Source organism: Melanotaenia boesemani, chromosome 13 (assembly GCF_017639745.1).
Source record: "Melanotaenia boesemani isolate fMelBoe1 chromosome 13, fMelBoe1.pri, whole genome shotgun sequence".
Taxonomy (NCBI): domain Eukaryota; kingdom Metazoa; phylum Chordata; class Actinopteri; order Atheriniformes; family Melanotaeniidae; genus Melanotaenia; species Melanotaenia boesemani.
The window spans coordinates 34260135-34275282 of record NC_055694.1 but is presented as its reverse complement, the minus strand read 5'-3'; the positions used below and the strand labels follow the sequence as shown (position 1 = coordinate 34275282).

The 15148-nt window shown below is 46.6% G+C and overlaps 1 long non-coding RNA gene across 1 annotated transcript; it reads right to left on the bottom strand.

Moving 5' to 3' along the window:
- Positions 1–2243: 2243 nt before the first annotated feature.
- LOC121652123 lies at positions 2244–9975 on the bottom strand. Its single transcript, XR_006012561.1, has 3 exons — positions 9805–9975; positions 2388–2391; positions 2244–2254 (listed from the first exon to the last, which is right to left on the bottom strand). It is a non-coding gene; the product is annotated as an uncharacterized LOC121652123 (long non-coding RNA).
- Positions 9976–15148: the final 5173 nt, after the last annotated feature.

Here is a 15148-nt window from a genome sequence, read left to right as displayed (position 1 = left end):
CTCCCAGGATTTGTGAATAGCGTGAGTACGAACTTGATGTAAAATGTTTTCCAGTTTCTGAGTTTCTATCTCAGCCGTAACAACCTCCGCACCTCTTTGAGCTAAAACTCTGTTTTTAATCACCTGCTCCAGAACCTCTATTAACCGATAGCTGATTATGCAGTTCTCAGCATACTTCGATAGTTTTCTCCAGTAATTCCCCATTTTTTTTTCCTTTTATCCTAAACCCTTAAAGATTAATTACCTCTCCAATACTCACTCACTATTAAAAGTTGATTTATTTTAGCTACACCCTGCTCGACCAGTCCATCTAATATCTCATACATATCCCCAAGTCTCCTCACTGATTTGAGCCCATGTAAAAGAGTCTCCGGTTCGGTTTTGACTTTATCGTCATCAGACTGGATGTTGCGCAGAATTAACAGACGCTGAATGGCCGGAATGAACTGAGGGGTGCAGAGACCTCTCATGAGACCGTGAAAGTTGTCGCGGTAGTAGTCATCATCAAGCACGTCCAGACACTGGTGCTCTTTCTGGCTGGGGTGGTTAATCTCACATCCGTAACAGTTGTCCTCCCGGAACTTACGGAGGACTCTGGTGAGTAGATGGAGAACCACCGTCTTTTCAGTGTTGATGAACGTGGATGACACCCAGCCGTCCGGCTCGTCCTCCAGACTCTCTACGTCTCCCGCGGATGAGGAAGGAGAAGCGGGATGCGATACAGCAGAACTGCACCACATAGGATCCTGAGGCTCTGTAGAGGATGCGTGCAGGGAACCCTCATACCCCTCATCCACGGCCAGCTCCAACGTTGCGGGTGGCACTGGCTCAGGATCCTGAGCATGTCCCTCGACCCTGATTCCTGACAACAGCGAGGGTGAGCACTCTGTGTCCTGAGAGTGGCCCAGGTCCGCGGCTCCAGATAGCAGCGAGGGTGAGCAGTCGGCGTCCTGAGAGTACCCCAGACCCCCGGCTCCAGATAGCAGCGAGGGTGAGCAGTCGGCGTCCTGAGAGTACCCCAGACCCCCGGCTCCAGATAGCAGCGAGGGTGTGCGGTCGGAGTCCTGAGACGGGGCTGGCGACCCCGGGCTGTGAGCCCCGCGCCGGGGTGAAAACTCACCAGACTTGCTCGAGTCGGAGGAGTTGAAGACTGAAGAGGGATTCTCGGTCGGAGCGGGGATCCGATCGAAGAACTCAGTCAGACATCTCTGGCTGCGAGGTGGGGTTGTATCACGCATCTTTCTCTCTTGCATCGTGGGTCCTTCCAGAATCTAGGTTAAAAGAAAATGTCCTGCTGCAGCTTCTTTTATCATGCTAGGTGACTTTCCCCCTCCCCCGCTAGAACCCGAGCCAATAAAAACGTGTCGTGTGGTAGGTGGGATCGGAGGAACAGCCAATGGATGAAGGTGGAGGCGTAGTCCTCAAAAATCTCGGGCGGAGTTGGAAAAACAGCCAATGGAGGAAGGACGAAAAGGCGTGGTTTACAAAAATAAGTTTTTTTTCACGGATATGGCGTCTTTCCAGTTGCGACAGTCGCGGAAGAGGGTGCAAATCTTGTCGCTATTTTCTTCCATTTTTTCAGCCCAGGCAGCGTGAGGCAGTGTCAACACCGTCTGGAAGACACCGCATTCTGAATTAAAGGACTCCAAAATAAAGTGCTCTTGATCCCACGGATCACTGAGACTCCGGAGGCTGGCTCGGAAAAACCAGCGGCCTGAGGTGGTGGTTTTTGACTGCCACACAGCGCTATAACGAGGCTTTCCCCCGCCGTCCCTCTCTGAATTGCGCGGGGAAAACCCTGGTCTAGGCCGCTTACGAGGAGAGGCCGCTGTATGCTCGTATTCACCCGAGGAGCCTAGCTCAACCTCTCCACGCCACTGCGGGACCACTATCTTTAGCACTCCCCAGTCGCTGGAGGTCAGAGATGCTACATTCGGTAAAGTTCTGAAAGTTTCGTTCCCATCCACCTGGTACATACAGAGTTCTCCCGTCTCATACTTGAACACGTACCCCTACCGGCCGCTCACTCCGTAGGGAGCTAGAGACCATTCGTGGCGCAGAGACACGGACGCCGGCATCTGGACCTCTGCATTACCTCTGGTAATGCACAACTCTCTTCACCGGAGCTCCGGGTATCGAGCGCGTCGATTCATAGATGGTTACAGCAGTCTCACTGATCACCGGAGGAGTACTCTCAACCCTGATGCACCTCGGTAATTCATCGCTGCTCGGGTCAGGAACCGCTTCGCCTCCGCTTACAGTCTCGGTTTCTCGTCTTTTCTCCATTTTTTTCTCTCTCCTTACTTTGCTACTATAAAGAAACAGCTTCTCTTCTTATTTCGACTGTTTTCCCCAGACATGCCCCGGCATGCCCTCGCTGGACCGACCCGCCTCATTGGCTCTAAAACCGCGGAAGAGGCGGGGATCCCGGCAGTGACGCGGCTTCCGGATTGATGACATTTCCGGCTGATGGCGACATTTCCGGTTGATGACGCAGTTTCCGGCTGAGGAGGGACTTCCGGTCTCTAGCAGGGGGGCGGGACTTCCGGTTAAGGAGGGACTTCAGGTGATGACGCAGCTTCCGGATGATGACGCAGCTTCCGGCTGAGGAGGGACTTCCGGTCTCTAGTAGGGGGCGGGACTTCCGGTTAAGGAGGGACATCCGGTGATGACGTGGCAGCTTCTGATTGGTCGATACCACCTGTCAAATCAGTTTGACGAAAGGTGGCCCATATTTTCTCTCTTCCCTGGTGAAAATAAATAAGTGAAATGGGTATATATTTGGTTTTTGTTAGGTTGCCTAATAATTATGCACAGTAATAGTTACCTGCACACACAGAAATATCCTCCTAAGATACTAAAACTAAAAAAGCCCCACTCCAACTTTCAAAAATATTCAGCTTTGATATTTATGAGTCTTTTGTGTTCATTGCGAACATTGTTGTTGTTCTATAATAAAATTAATCCTCAAAAATACAACTTGCCTAATATTTCTGCATATCCTATAAATAGGACATGAAGAGGTCTGACACTGTAACTGGACCCAGTTTTGCGTTGATACTCAGTGAAGTAAAAATGTATTTGTTACGGCGAGTCAAACAGCGATGGTTTTTGAACCCTAAGACGCAGACACAGACCAACCAGAAGGCAGAAGATGGATCAAATAGAAAAGTTTTTTTAATGAAGGTTCGAGTTGAGTCTGGAAACAGTCTAATCCAAGTTCAGGATCCAGTGACAGCAGTGGTTCGCAGCTGACCAGACAGAACGGGCGAACAGTGTACGTTTTAGGACATCCTCGTAGTCAGAGTCAGGTGTCAGGACAAAAGTCATCAGATATCAGGAAAACATTGTCAGATGTCAGAGTCGGAGTCAGGAAAAAGTTGTAAGAACGACAGCCATGTCACTAAAATGCGACAACACTGCGTCATATGTCACACAGTCGGCGACGAAGGCCAGCCCAACGTCTCAACCGCGGGAAACGGTGAGACTGCCTGTTGCTCATTTTGATAAAACTTGACAAAAACTAAACAAACAAACGTATACGTAGCACTGTAATAACATGTAAATGCATATGAATGTTTTTGAAAATACAATGTTTGCTCCGTAACTTTATTTAGTTTTAATGATAGTCAGCAGAAAGGTTTAAACACTGCATACTGAGATTAATACAGAATGAATGAGGGATCCACTACGATAATAATGATAATAGCATGCATCGAAAATATGTGCATGCATTACGATTAAACACGCCAATCTGATTTGAGATAGAAGCCTGATGAATGGGGACCATGTGATGATAACGACAAAAGCTATGATAAAAGCAGTAATTGTAGGCATCTTTATAATTCAATTCATTTCAATTTCTTTATTGTCCCCAAAGGGAAATTGATTTTGCAGCCAAAACACACACATAGGACAGACATCACATCAAAACATCAGCAAACAAAATCCGATTCGAAGGCATATGTCAAAAAGAGAGATTCTAACAATTCAAAACATTAAATGAGCTTAAAATAAGTTAAATAGAGTCACAGCTAAAAACAAAATAGAAAAACTCTGTCACCTTAGGCCATTACTGTTAAGTAATTGAACAGCAGTAGGGACAAATGACACTTTAAGTCTCTTTGTCCTCCCCAAAGTGGCCTTGAAGTGACAGCCAGAAGGTAATAAAATGAACTCAAATGAGCCAAATGTCTTTGGCTGTAAATAACCACCTGCAGAGTCAAATAGATGATTTCACAGTGGCATTAATTTATTTTGCTAATAATTCATTGTCAACTACCTGTTTCAGAAAATGGCATCCATCTGACAACTTTTTCCTGACACCTGACTCTGACTACGAGCATGTCCTAAAATGTACACTGTACGGGCGGGCAGGCAGAGCATGGAGCCGGGAGGAGCCAGGAGGAGCCGGGGGGAGCCGGGAGGAGCCGGGGGGAGCTGGAGATGAGCGAATGGATCTAAGATGGGGAAAACAATCCAGGAGGCTGGCGAGACAGACAGGGCTGGCAGGATCCGTAGCACCAGGTGTCTAAGCACAAGACAAATATAGTTAATTACAAGCAGAATCAAAGCAGAATACTAGAGAGACCACAATATACCAGATGGATAACTGGACGATCTGGCAAGGAATGTAGAATGATCCGGTGTTTAAGTACTGTGGTGGTTTGATTGATGGATGAGATCCTGGTGTGGAGATCAGCCCAGGTGAGATGATTGCTGCTTTGGAATATTCTGGTAACCCTCCTGGCCAGGTACAGACATGACACACAAAACAGACAGAGGGAGCCAAACGCACACACTATGGCAATTCGGGAACACACACACACACACACACACACACACAGGGAGACTTTTTCATTACATCTGTTAAATAAAGCTGCTTTTATTTCTCTTTTAAACACAATATTTTATTTTAACATCATTTCTTTGTCCAGATTGTTCCACAGACGAGCATCCTTCACCGACTTACAACGCTGCTGTAACGTGGGTCTAAAATCGGTTTCCTGAAGATCTCTGTACCTTCAGTAAATCAGAAGTTTCTCTTTTCTGAATATTTCCTGGCAACAGGGTTTCATTAGTTTTAAACATTACAGGTAAAATCAACTTTTTCATGAAAATTCAGCCGTTTTTGATTAACAAAAAACGGATTTGCTGAATCTCTGTATTTCCACCCAGTAATGATCCTTATTGATCTTTTCTGTAATGTGATAAACAGCTGTGTAAATGTTTTACACAAACTTCCCCACATTTCAGTCAAATACGTCATTTATGGAGCAAACAGTGAGTTAAAGACAAGATAAAATGCTCTGTTATCTAATGAATCCTTAACTTTGTAAAACACTGCAACCGTTATAGATACTTTTAAGTTTAGTTGATCAGTATGAGATTTCCATGTCAATCATTACACCTGGAACTTTGTTTGCTTCACACGAGGAATTTCACAACCTTCCAGTTTGACACCTTGAAACTTTCCCTGTTAGTGAAAAAAATAAAGTATGTTTTATCCAGTTTATATGAACAGATTTACATAGTTAACAGCAAATATTCAGGACTCGAGAGAATGCTGTAATGCGAGACTCGGCGAGACTTGGCAGAATCAACATGGCGTGCTACTAAAAACAAACAAACGCCACAAGCTAACAGAGAAATATTAAATATATATATATATATATATATATATTCCAAACCACACTAACCCGGTCACTCTGGATCACATCGAAGAAGATCTCATCAGCCCGACGGATTTCATCGAAGAAAGCTTCCAGCGGATCGTAATGGGCAAGTCTAACGCTGCAGCGACGGCCTCAAAAACCAGCTCCAGTTCTAAAAGAGTTCGCCCGGCGGAATCCCCCGAAGCGACCAGCCCAGTCTCTCCAACCGGCAGCGATACGACGAATATCCTAATCTCCATCGACTGGAAGCTATCCAGCCTCGATGCCCGGCTCTCCCTGCTGGAAGTTCTTCATCGTGAGTTTCAGTCTTTAAGGGAAAGTTTGGAATGTAGCCAAAAGCAGGTGGAAGCTCTTGCTACGGAGAACAACATCCTCAGAGACTCTGTGAAAACCCTCACCGAAGGAGTAAGACAACTATCAGTGGAAAATAAAAAAATGAAAGAGTTAGTCCTAAATCTACAGGGTCGTAGCATGAGAGTTATTTCAGGGATCCCAGAGCAGGTGGAGGAAGATACAGAGGCAGCTGTTAAAGAATTCATCAGAACCAACCTTAAACTTCCAGAGGAAAAGGTAAAAGCCATCTCCTTTCATCGGGTTCACCGCATAGGGGAAAAAAAAACGGAGGGCAGACCCAGGCCGATAGTAGCTAAATTCGTTCTCCACAAAGAAAAAGAAGAGGTGAAGCGTTGCGGCAGACAGCTTCGTGGGACTGACCTTAGCATGAGCGATCAGTTTCCCAGAGAAATCCTGGAGCGTCGCAAGATCTTGTTCCCCATCAGGAGAAAATTCCTGGACGGAGGAGCCCGCCCTGTCATCTCGGTGGACAAACTTTACATTAATGGACAGCTACATCGTGACCATAACACCACTCCCTGGCTCTACTGACCTCAGATATGTATCCACACTCTGCACACTTTGCACAGGTGTTATAAACGCTAATCAGACTCACTGGGCTTAAGTCACAGAGTTTAATGTTTGTTCACAATAGACAATAATACTGCAAGTCTCTAATGTTCACAAAATGGACTTATTTTTTATGGGTTCATTTTCTTTTTTTCACCCACTTCCCCCTTTTTTTTTTACATTTTCTTCTCACTTTATTCTTCTTTTCCTCTCTCTCTGCACTCTTTTTTGTTTTTCTTTTTTTCTAGCTGCCACCTCACCATATAAACACCATATAACACTAATGCTAAGCTGCACAGTACATTTAGTAATACCTGCATATATAACCCAACACTCACATTTATTAATTTAAGTACATTTAATAACATTCAACACAGGCACACAACATTACGCATACATATTCATACACTTACACACACACACACACACACACATACACATTTATATCAACAAGAAGCATCCAACACTCACTTTTTCACCACAAGCATGACCATCCTTAGATTTATCACGTGGAATGTGTACGGAGCTGGGACCAGACAGAAGAGACTAAAAATCTTTAATAGATTAAATGATCTGCAGGCAGACATTGTGTTCTTACAGGAGATTCATATGACAAAAACATCAGTGAATGCCTTCTCTACAACCCAGTTTCCTCATGTTTACTCAGCCTGTTACAACTCCAGACAGAGAGGGGTAGCCATTTTGATAAATAGAAAAGTAACATTCACAGAAATCAGCGTTATCACAGATCCAGAAGGGAGATTCATCATAGTAAAATTATCTATTCAAAATATGAAGTTATGCTTAGCTAACTTATATGGCCCAAATGTTGACGATCCCTCCTTCTTTCACTCTTTCTTCACATCACTTTCTGAACACACAGATAGCACACTGATGACAGGAGGGGATTTTAACATGGTTCTGGGCTCAGCTGATAGATCTAGTAACACTGTAAATCATTGAAAATGGCAATCCACAAACACTGCAAAACAATATATGGAAGATTTTGGACTTTGCGATATATGGCGGTCTTATCACCCTAATATCAGAGAGTACACCTTCTTTTCCTCAGTTCACCATTCATACTCTAGGCTAGATTATTTTCTGGTTAGCAGCTCTTTGGTGAGTGAGATTTCAGAGACCCAGATTCACCCCATCACTATCAGCGACCATGCCCCATTTTCCTTTACTTTGAGGAACACGAGAATCACACCATCTACTAAAAGCTGGAGATTTAACCCTTGCGCTCTCCTGGCTCGCACCTGGGTCAAAACGCCCCTCGTTTCTCTTCTCCGCCTGGGTCAAAACGTCCCACCACCACCGGGTCAAAACATCCCCACCACCACCACCACCACCACCTCCTTCACCATCATCCTCTTTCTCCCACCCCAGGGTCAAACACGTCCCCACTACTACCGGGTCAAAACATCCCCACCAACAACCACCGGGTCAAAACGTCCCCACCAACCACCGGGTCAAAACGTCCCCACCACCAACCACTGGGTCAAAACGTCCCCACCACCAACCAACCACCGGGTCAAAACGTCCCCACCACCAACCACTGGGTCAAAACGTCCCCACCACCAACCACCAACCAACCACCGGGTCAAAACGTCCCCACCACCAACCAACCACTACCGGGTCAAAACGTCCCCACCACCACCAACCACCAACCAACCACCGGGTCAAAACGTCCCCACCACCAACCAAGCACCAGGTCAAAACGTCCCCACCACCAACACCTATTTCATTTCAAAGTGTAATGTTATAGAATGAGGACAAGTGAAAAATGCTACTTTTACAGTTTTCAAGGTAGATTTTATTAATCTTTCCAGCACATACCTTCAATTTGGGAGTACAGAGATCATTGTGCAGGACAGTTAGCTGAATAAGAAAAATGCATTGTACTATAAATTTAAATGCACATTTATACATACATACATACAAACACACACACACACACATATATATATATATATATATATATATATATATATTCTTTTTACATTCACTTCAACCTATCACCCGCCCACCTGCGGTGGGTCGCGTGATTTTCATGCAAGAGGCAACGGGCCTGTTGGTAAAAGCACATAATCATGTTTTCCACGGTACTCTGTGCACCCTCCCTTAGAACGTCATACTGCAACATGGGATAAAACCTCTTCCCGTATTCGTAACCAACCATGAGCATACAGTTCTCGCCCGTCATATATTCGGTAGCGTGCTCCAGCATCTTATGTCCCAAAGAATCCACGTTGCCGTTGCTGCGTCTACACAGCCTCCTTATGTCGTTGTCCTGGACGAGAACAAACGTCAGCACGCCTTCAGGGGAGATCCACTCCTTGGGCGGCCTGTAAAACGTAATGTCCATGTCCACGTACATCAGCGAGTTGCCGGTCAGAACCGAAGCACGCTCGGCGGTACACATTCCTCTCACGACCTCTTTGAATCGGGCAGCCTCGTACATAGCCATTTGCCTCAGGTAGTCCATGAAGTATACCGCGTCGTATTTGGCAGGTATCCAGTCGTACGTCTCCGGAGGATAAAGTTCAGGTAGGTCTTCCAGGCATACGGCGACCAGATTTTCTCCTCGGACCTGCCGGAGCATTTCACACTCGTTGGTCATGCGCCATCGGGAGTAGAACAACACATGTACGTAGTCGAGCATCGTCTTCGATTGGTGCGTTATTTTAGAAACATAGTTATGTCTCTCTCCCGCTCTGCCCGCTGGTAGAGGACGTCCAAACACACTGGCCCACGTGTACATTATTATGTCGGGTGTTAGAGTTACGTAGTCATCGGGAATGGTATACTGAAAGTTTTCCAGCATATACCTTTTTACTCTCTCCTGGCCTCCAACAATGCATGACGAGGAAGAAGAAGAAGAAGAAGACGAAGAAGAAGAAGAAGAAGAAGAAGAAGAACAAGAAGAAGAAGAACAAGAAGCCATTATGTGTACTACTGGGAAAAACTCAACTGTGGGGCCTTATGTAAGCTGTGTCCTTTAAGTATCTACATGTAAGCCCTCCCCCTTCTGTTATGTGGGCAGGTTTTTTTGTGGTAAGATGACAGCAGGTTGATGTTCATGGTGCTGAAGGAAACAACGGATCTGAAAGACAGAAAAAAAAAAAAAAAAAACGTGAAATGTTGTTGTTGTTGTGAAAGATTGTTTTCGGGGTATTTCAAATAAAGTTAACGTCCCCACCACCACCACCACCAACAACACCACCAAGTCTTTGTTGTTTTCGTGCTCGTACTAATTGCACCTGGATTCCCAAACTACTACTACTACTACTACTACTACTACTACTACTACTATACGAGAGCTATGAGCAGAACTACAGGACCAAAGACGGTCCTGGACCCTAACAAAGAGGATAAGGTTGAGCATCAAAGCAAGGAAGAAGAAGATGAGGATGAGGAGGATGAGGATGAGGAAGAGGATGAGGAGGATGAGGAGGAGGAGGAGGAGGAGGAGGAACAACAACAAACGCTCGTCTCGAGAAATGGACAAATAACATGGTACACGTCTCCGTTGCAGGCCGACCGGTACAGTGGCTGTGAGGAGAGTGACGGTGGTCTCCGTGACGATAGTGATGATGCTGCTGCTGCTGCTGCTGCTGCTGCTGCTGATGCTGATGGTGATGACCACCAAAGACAAAGGAAAAAACAGCACCACCAACAACAACAACAACAACAACAACAGGGACCCACAGAGTACGCAAGAGCTCGCATTCGGGACACGGTTTCGGCCTTTCGCCTCTTTCTAACGTATGACATGGAACGGCTTATACTAGACAGCACAAACGCCGCGGGTCTGCGAAAATACGGCATACAAAGACAAAACGGGAGGACCGTGAAGAGACCGAGACTCACGGGCGCAGCGGCAGTAGACCAGGACAAAGAACAAGACAAACGACACGAACAACATCAAGAAGAAGAAGAAGAAGAAGAAGAAGAAGAAGAAGAAGAAGAAGAAGAAGAAGATGATGATGAAGAAGAAGTTGAACAAGACAAACAAGAACAAGAACAAGATGATGATGATGATGATGATGATGATGAGGATGATAATGATGAGGAGGAGGATGATGACGAGGAGGATGATGACGTTGATGATGATGATGATGATGATGATGGAAACCAAGAAGAACATGAAAAAGAAAAGCGACGTCCGCGTGGTGGTGGTGGTGGCGGAGGTGGCAGTAGCAGCGGCAGAAGCAGCAGCAGCAGCAGCAGCAGCGGTTGCGGTGGTGGTGGTGGTGGTAGCAGCTGGAGAGAGATGGATGCGGTGGATCTGCGAGCGTACGTGGGCCTGCTCATTCTGGTGGGTGTGTATCGCTCTCGAGGAGAGGCCGCGGCCAGCCTGTGGCACGCAAAGAGCGGACGCCCTGTCTTTCGCGCAACCATGCCGCTCAAAGTGTTCTACTCGTACTCGGCGGCGCTGCGTTTTGACGATCAAAGTACCAGAGCGGAGAGACGCGCCACGGACAAGCTCGCGCCCGTCAGGGAACTGTGGGACATGTGGACGGAGCGACTCTCTCTCCTCTACGAGCCCGGCTCCGAAGTAACGGTGGACGAGCAGCTGGTTCCGTTCCGAGGTGAGTGAGTGAGTGGAGTGAGTGGAGTGAGTGAGTGAGTGAATGAATGAATGAATGAATGAATGAATGAATGAATGAGTGTTATGATGATGATGATGATGATGATGATGATGATGATAATAACTATTTTTTTTATCGTCTGTGTCCTTTTCTTTTTTCTTTTTTCTTTCTTTTTTTTTTGTTGTTGTTCTTGGACATCGTTTTTTCCCCCTTTTTCTCTTCAATGACCACCACCACCATCACCACCACCATCACCACCACCACCACCACCACCACCACCACCATCACCACCACCATCACCACCATCATCACCATCACCATCACCATCACCATCACCACCACCATCACCATCACCATCACCACCAACGCCACCTCTCACACCAGGTCGTTGTCCATTCCGCCAGTACATGCCCAACAAACCAGCCAAATATGGAATCAAATCGTGGGTAGCGTGAGATGCCAGGTCCAGCTACGCGTGGAAGATGCAAATCTACACAGGGAAAAGACAAAAACAAAAACAAAAACAAACAACGGAGGCAACAACTGTGGCTGCTGCTCCTGTGACTGTTGCCGATGCCGCTGCTGCTGAGAAAAACCTGGGCACCAGAGTCGTGCTCGAAGTGACCGAGGGACTCAGGGACCGCAACATCACGTGTGATAATTTCTTCACGTCCTACGATCTCGCTATGAAACTCCTCTCTCCGGCGGACCGCAACAACACCTTGGTCGGTACGCTTCGAAAGAACAGACCGGAGATCCCGGCCGCCTTGCTCGCGGTCAAGAGCAGGCAAATCTTTTCTTCCCTGCACGCGTTCACGAGCCGAGCCGCGCTCGTTTCTCACGTAGCTAAAAAGAACAGAGCGGTGGTGCTGCTCAGCACACGCCCCGAACACCGCCGCTGTAGCCGCTGGAGCGCAGGTGGTGGGCGTGATTCTTCGGAGGAGGAGGAGGATGCAGCAGCAGCAGCAGCAGCAGCAGCAGCAGCAGCAGCAAGAGGCAAAGAGGGAAGCGCAAGAAGAAAAAGAAGAGGAGGAAAGCAAAAACAACAACAACAACAACAACAACAACAACGAGTCCAAAAGCCCGAGATCATCCTTAGCTACAATCGCAACAAGGGAGGCGTAGACAACCTTGACAAATGTGTAGCCACGTACAGCTGCCGGAGGATGACCTCTCGCTGGCCCGTGGCCGTTTTCCACAACATCATTGACATGTCTTGCTACAACGCCTTCGTGCTGTGGCGAGAAATCAATCCGGATTGGTTACCGCGCAAGCGCAACAAGAGAAGGCTGTTTCTGGAGCAGCTGGGACTAGCGCTCGTGGACCCTTTGATCCGACGCAGGACCCACATGCCCCGCGGGGCTCCGGCTTCAGCTTCCATCGTCGTCGTTGCCTCTGCCTCCGACAACAACAACAACAAAAACAACAACTCTGCCTCTGCCTCAACCAAGAAAACCAGAACGCTTGTCGAGCCTAGGAGGGCATCGGCAGCGTCAGCAGCCACAGGAGCAGCCGGAGCAGCAGCAGCATCGGCATCATCAGCAGCAGCATCACAACAAGAACAAGAACAAGAACAAGAACAAGAACGAGAAAGAGGACGAGGACGAGGAGGAATACGAGGACGAGGACGAGGACGAGCGTGTGTGGGGGAGACTACGAGAGACCCGGAAGAGTATCCGAACAACATCGCACCTACTACAACATCCTCATCCTTGTGCTCAGATGCCAACGTTGTTCACGTGGAGGAGGAGGAGGAGGACGCCGCTGTCTCCGCCGATGATGCAAACACGTCCCCCGCCACAGCGTTGCCAGCGGCAAAAAAAACAAAAAAGCAAAAGGAAACGATGTCAGATATGTCCCTGGAAAAAAGATTGTAAAACGGTAAATGTGTGCTACGCGTGTAAGAGATATGTGTGCAGAACCCGAGCGGTCATGTACTGTCCGTCTTGCTGTAACGCAGATGCGGAAACTTCAGCGGGAGCGGTCGTACCGGGAGACCGGAGAAAAAAATAAATGTAAAAAAATAAAAAGAAAAGAAACACAATAAATCATTGCAACAAAATCATGGTCCTTGTGTTCTTTTGGGTTTCCTGACTGACAGCAAAAAAAATAAATAAATAAATAAATAAAAGTACAGAAAAAAAAAAAAAAAACAGGGATGAACTCCAAAAAAAAAAAAAAAAAAAAAAAAAAAGAGGTCAGAGAGCTAACACGATCCCAAAGGCAAGAAAAAGAAAAAGAAAAAAGAAAGAAAATCAAACCAAATAAAGTATGAGATAAACCAAAAGCCTGTGGTATACATTGAAATGAGCGAAGAGAGCACAAGGGTTATACATATAGGATTGTGTAGAGGCCACTTGTAAGGGGGGTGTTTTTAAATCCACCCCCCCTCTTTGTAGCTCGCACCACGCGGGGAAGCAGCTCGCACCACGCGGGTAAGCAGCGTGGTGTTTTGCTACGTTTTGTGATACTTTTTCGGTGTAATGGCAGGAACAAGCTCGTGGGTGCAAATCAAGGAAGGACAAACTACAGGAACTTGTAGCTGGTGCTTGTGACAGTACGGTGACATTTGGAGGGGCAGGAGGGTCAACCACCAATCTCCTGACTGGAAGGGGATCAGCACTACCTGAGTTACAACCACTCACAAAATAAACCAATTAACCAAACACATGACACCACACAGAGATTAACATGGAAAGAAAAAAAGGTCCAGAAGCTATCAGGATCCCAAGGTTAAAAAACATAATATAAAATGAAGTATTGAATAAACAAGCAAGCTGCAATGTAAATTGAACTCAGGTAGGAGAGCAAGACATATTAAAACAGGACTGCATAGAGGACACTTCTAAGGGGGCTGTTTTAAGATCCACCCGTCTTTCTTTTGCAGCTCACACCATGCGGGGAAGCAAGGCTTACTAATGGAAGGAGCGAACACAGTATTTCTCTGGGGAAAAGGAGCACAGAAATGATATAAGTGAAGACTAAACGGAGTAAACTTGAGAAGTAATAGCCGGTATCTTCTCAGTCAACAGTCAACCGAAATGATGGAAAATTATTGTAGCGCAAACCCAGACGTTGAAGTGGTCTCATCGTACTTGGACACATCACTGGAGTTCAATCCAATCCAATCTACTCTTGGGCAGTTTCTGTGCAGAGCCCTAGGAGTGCAGTGGAAGGGACATCAGACGTCCACAAAGGTGGTACCATTGGGTCTACCATGCGCACATGTGCGTATTGTTGGAGACGGTAACTGTTTCTTCAGAGCAGTCAGCGAGGCAGTGTGTGGTACGGATGAGCATCATGCTCTAATTCGAGAAGCCGTGGTGTCGCAGCTTGCAAGAAACCCGAGAGCATATCAAGGCACACTTAGACTGGGCTATGAGTCTGTGGCAGACTACATCAATGAGTCAAAGATGGGAGCTCTGGGCACTTGGGCAACAGAAATAGAGATTCAGGCAGCGGCAGACTACCTTGGTGTCAACATCCATATTTATCACATGGGACGCTGGCTGAAATACAGCTCAAGAGACTTGGTCATGTCCGAGGAGGGAATCTATTTAGAGAATTCAGGAAGCCACTTTGATACAGTGGTCTGCGTACAGAAGGCTGACATGGAGTCCTGCCACGGTTACTGTAAAGCTATAAGAAATGCATTGTCCCTACCCTCAAATGTGTTTCCCAAAAGCCTTCGTGACTATGCCGGTTCTACAAAGTCAGACTGCTGGGGTGAAGATTGTCATCACAACAAGTGTAAACACAGTACTACTCGGATGGACCCAGTAGAGATGACAGATCCCACGCCTTTTGGTCACTCTCAACATTGGACAAAGGATCGAAACAAAGACAACTGCTCAACTTTACCAATGGACCCAGTTGAGAACATGGAGCCTGGATCTTTTCAAGATCTCACCCAAATGTCTGAAAAACAGCGAAGATGTACAGCTGCTGCTGATGATGACGATGATAATGATG